Raw genomic sequence first — 5,000 nt, 5'->3', positions numbered from 1 at the left:
TTATCATTTTCACTGCATAAATATACTGTACTTTCAGGATAGCAATGAGATGTCCTGCCAAGATCAGTGGAAATCCTTGCAGTAAATAGAGAACCAATGTGGTCTTACAAATCAGAATTTCACAGTACATCTTGAATCTGTGGTTTAAAAAGATCAGTTTTGGCTCTCAGAGATAGCGGAATTCTACGCCATAACCTAATAGATGCACTTCTGTGTTCTACTTCTACGGACGGAATTTCAGAAATGACCTGGCTATGCTGTGACTTTAACAGTAATGCTAGACAGAGAGTGAGCTCAGCCTAAAGTAAAGAAGGACGTAAAACTTATAACTCAATCTAATTTTTTGTTACTATATGATTTCACTATTTTAAACTTGGTTGTATTTTAAGACTTTTGTCCATTTAAAATTTCTGCCCACTGATTATAAAGCAAATATAAGCTTAATGTCTTTTCATGTCATAGACAAATCTTCTTCCCCAGATTCTTACAAAACGTGGCCATGGACATACATAGAGACACACAAACACAGATACATATCCAACAGAGATTTTTTTGCATACTAATCTTGTGACTATTGAAATTAATGGTTATAGTTTAATAGTTTTAAAAGGTATTTTCATCAAAACCTAAATTATCAGATTATTTCTATGACTCTGAAAAATCAGTTAAAAAAAAGACCTGCTAATTTATAAAAGACCATCAGTAACTGGGCTAGCAAAGCAAGTTAGTATAATAAAAACTATAAATACAACTGATAGCTGTTCTGATTAAAAAAAAAAAAAGCAACATCAACAACAAAAACCCATAATCATAAAGGAAACAATTGCTGTAACTACAGTAAACTACTTTTGAACCAAATGTGTTTATGAACATATAGGCTTTGTTAAACATCTTATTGAACATTAACAAAGAAAAATCATACAAATGAAAACTGATACACAGTGATGGATTTTATAAGAAAAAAACAAAGCTAATACTCTTTTCTGAGATTAGGCAGCTAATAAGTATTCAAATTAGGCATAAATTTTACATGCACAATGTTTAAAATATTCAGAGAAAAGGTCTGATTGCCTTTACTAGTTATATGAAAATTATAATTTGGGTTCTCTTCAACTGTAGAAACAGACAGACATAACGTCCACATATTGCATTTAAATTTTACTTTTGACAATACATCTGCAGTATATATGTATGTGTATGTTTTTACCTCATCGTCTAAATCTGTTTGAAATACTTATTTTCTCTGGGTAGAGTCTGCAACACAAGGAATAAAACTTAAAATTACTGTATGTTCAAATGTAGCAGACAGGTGCAGTATTTAATACTAACCTTTGGGTAGTTAATGTCAGGACCAATTGAATGAATGAAAGAATTCTGCATGTATTACTGTGTTATAATCAAAGCCATCAAATAATTAAGAATAACTAACAAGCAGAGAGTCATGTGTCTAAATCTTTATTACAATTATGAAGAAAGACCTACATAACTTCCAATTTCTATTAACCAGAGGATTTTATTATCCCTTGTGGAATTTTTGACTTTATAAAACCCTGGAGTATAAACTGTGATTCACATTTTAAGTTCAATCATCTAAGTGTTTGTAAAATCATGCTTAAGAAAAACAATAACAGTGACAGTACTTTTTTCTCTGCAAAACAGAAGAATCTGACTCAAGATTAATATGCAAAAAGAAGGGCAACTGTGTAATTAGATGATTATAATGTACATTTCACCTAAAGAAGAGAGCGTGAATTATGTCCACTATAAAGGAGACATATCTTCAAGGATAATGAAGATGCTTTCCAGTATTTACTAAGTTTCTCCTAGTGACATCTCTACACCTATTTTCCACTAGAGGAAATATTTTCAGCACAGTGTGAGGTGCTGTTTACCTTTTAAAGTATATTTTAAATAATTACAAATTCAGCGTATTCTTTCAAAGTGGATGTGCTTGTGATCCCAAATATATCAAACTAAATTATTCATTCTTCTCAATCCTACCACAAACATTTTACAAAAATCAGTGAAAATAATTTTCAGATCATTAAAGAGAAAGGTGAAATTGGGAGTCGCTGTTTTAATGTTTGTCTGAACTGCTAGTTAAACCTTTAAATCTTTCATCATGCACAACTTTTCAGCCACATCAGAAAATAACTCTTCCGACCTTGCACTCAAATGATACAGTTCTACTTTTCTCCCCTGCATTATGTTTTCCTTTCTTTTCTTTTTCTTCTTTTATTTTTTTAAAGCAAGTCACTGTACAGATACTTATTCTCTACACCACTTCCCTTTTGAAACATTAAACTGACACTGGAACTGACTGCACAAGATTGCATTTTCTCTTCCTAAACAACTTGAATTGAAAGGTTACTTAGTGTAACAATATTTACTTGCAGAATTGTGTTGTTACCAAGGGTATAATGGATGGTGGCTATGCAGGTTTACGCAAGAATGAGTGAAGCATGAGGCATTAGCCATGTGTTTGACATGTTTCAAATTGCTATAATCCAGCATTAAACACACCCAGCAATTCATGCCATTTCTTGCAGCCATAATCTTGAATAAAGCGTGCACAACCACTTATTATATAAATTAGTATATGACTCCCTGTTATAGTCACAACAGTGCTTTTGTGTTTATTTTGCATCAAGATGTAGTCTTTTATTTGTACAAATAGCAGGATATAAAGACATAGCTCAATTAGACCTCCTTACTTTATGATAGGGTAGTACTGAATGCTAGACTTGTTGGCTTTATTTTTTCCTCTAAGAGTTATAGGTTCCATTGGTATAAAACTGTACCATGTGAGATAGACGTTTGCCAGAGCGATAACAGAAACCTGCGCGTACCCTGTTCCATATTCACTACAATGTTCGAAAGTTTGAAACTTGACCTGGGCAAGTACAGTTAGCTGTGTTATCTCAACCACCACCAGGGACACTATTGGTTCGCGTTGCTCTCTCAACCTTTTCCCTCTGGTCTTCTCTCTCACCTTTTTCTCTCTCTCCCTCTCTCATCCACTCTACCTCTCTCCCGTCCTTCTTCTCTTCCACCCTCTTTTGTATGTATGCATATGTATGCGTACGTATGGATGGATACGGAGGGATAGATGATAGCACTAACTGTATATGTCAAGGATGGTAAGAAGGAAAAAATAACCTCACTTCCCCACCACACTCACCTGTCCGCATACACGGACACTCCATCTTATAATCATGGTGCCTTACTATTCAACCTCATTTTGTTTGGCATCTTACCACTTACTCAAAACAAATGGATGAAAAAAAGTGACTTCCTAAAAAAACTAAGAATAAATAACAGTACATATAAAAACTTTTTAACTATTTATTTCAATGAACTTTTCTTAAACGAAATTATTTACAGTGACATTAAAAGACATTTTATGTCCAGTACCTGGTTTCTTTCAGTGTCTAATTTATTTAACCAAATAAATGCATTAAATCCAAAAAATCCCAAATATGACATCTAAAGAAAAGTGAGCCATAAGATTAAAAAGTAATCATATATTCTTAAATAGTTCTTCATTTTAAGATATCAATATTAAATATTACTAAATATTTCTATGTACAGTCACACAAGAAAGGGTTAAGTATGCGGAAAATCTACACATGTAAGAAGAAATCACATACATTTACCTCAAAATATGAGTTAAATACTGATTTTGAAAACTTGACTGTGATGTAAAACTTCTGAAAGAAACTAGCATTTAAATAATAACTTCTGTGCTCTGGTGGAATTAATTCATCATGGACACCATGCACAGTGCATCTGAAATCTAGTACTGCTTTGCTAAAAGTATTTAATGCTAAGATTGCCTAATAAATCAAAATGCCAAATATGAAGGACATAGTTGAATGTGTAAGAACAAAAATTGAACAAGCACATGAATATTTTTAATTTTTAAAAATGGAACAGGGAGTCTTTTACAACATGATTTAGAGAAGGATATCTATTGTTATAGCAAGTGATATTATCTTTATTATAATAAGTGATATGATCTTACGTAAATGAAAATTAAGTTGGGTATAAAGTATTTGCCACTGCTTTTCACTTGTTTAAGCAACATGTCTAAAATGCTATTCACAAACTAAGGTCACCTTTCCAGGAAAAAAAGAACAAAAAACCCTTAATTAGTAAAAATTCAAATATTCATTCAAAAAGGTAAATATGCCAAACATCCAAAGTCGTAGGGCATTTCAACATGGTATTTTTAAAAAATAATGACCATGACTACCTTTAGCAAACAGAATACTCTTAGATCTTCAAGAATGACAAACATCTGGGAAACGTAAGAGTAGAACAAATAAAAATCTTATCTTTCACTTCAATCAGCTATTAATTAATTCAGTAATTCAGTATGTTATGTTTTGCTCCAGGATTATAATTAAACTAAGATTTAAAACACAAGCAACAAAACACAAGTATTTCATTATGAAAACAGCATAAAATACTAAAATTGTTTCCTCTCTATGCTATTTCATTTAAATATAGTACAGCAGCAAATCTGAAAGAATGGTAGCTATACAGATGTATTTTACTGAGACATTATGCTTCTGCATCTTATAGTTCAATAAGCCCCGTTCACAATATAATTGGAAAGGATTTGATAATACTGATGATTCTGGTGAACTAATTATTTCCATATATTATTTCAAAACTACATTTGTATGTTAATCTTTATATTAAATCTTTAACTCTCACACATTCTTATAATTACCATATGTAGCATCTATTTCTCAAGCAGGTGAAAATCTATACGAAGTTTTACTTTTCAAGGTACATGCTAAATGGTCAGTTGTCCATTAAGGTTTATAAATTTTAATGCTAGTTTAATTCATTAAAATTATTTTAATGTTTTAAGTCAGTCCTTTCTACTATGAATATTTATTTTTTAAAACAAGGGAAGAAGAAAGCTTGGGGAAAGTTTATTTCATTGTTATTCTATAACCTCTGACAAACTGAGTTGGCGTTCATTTATG

General features: G+C 31.6%; 1 protein-coding gene across 16 annotated transcripts in view; it reads right to left on the bottom strand.

Moving 5' to 3' along the window:
* Positions 1-5,000, bottom strand: part of FOXP2 (forkhead box P2) — a 531,942-nt gene that overhangs the window by 252,715 nt on the left and 274,227 nt on the right. The window lies entirely within an intron of this gene.

The sequence above is a fragment of the Stenella coeruleoalba genome (genome assembly GCF_951394435.1).
Source record: "Stenella coeruleoalba genome assembly, chromosome: 9".
NCBI classification, from domain to species: Eukaryota; Metazoa; Chordata; class Mammalia; order Artiodactyla; family Delphinidae; genus Stenella; species Stenella coeruleoalba.
Note: the sequence above shows the minus strand (reverse complement) of the source record. Positions and strands in the feature narration are given on the sequence as shown.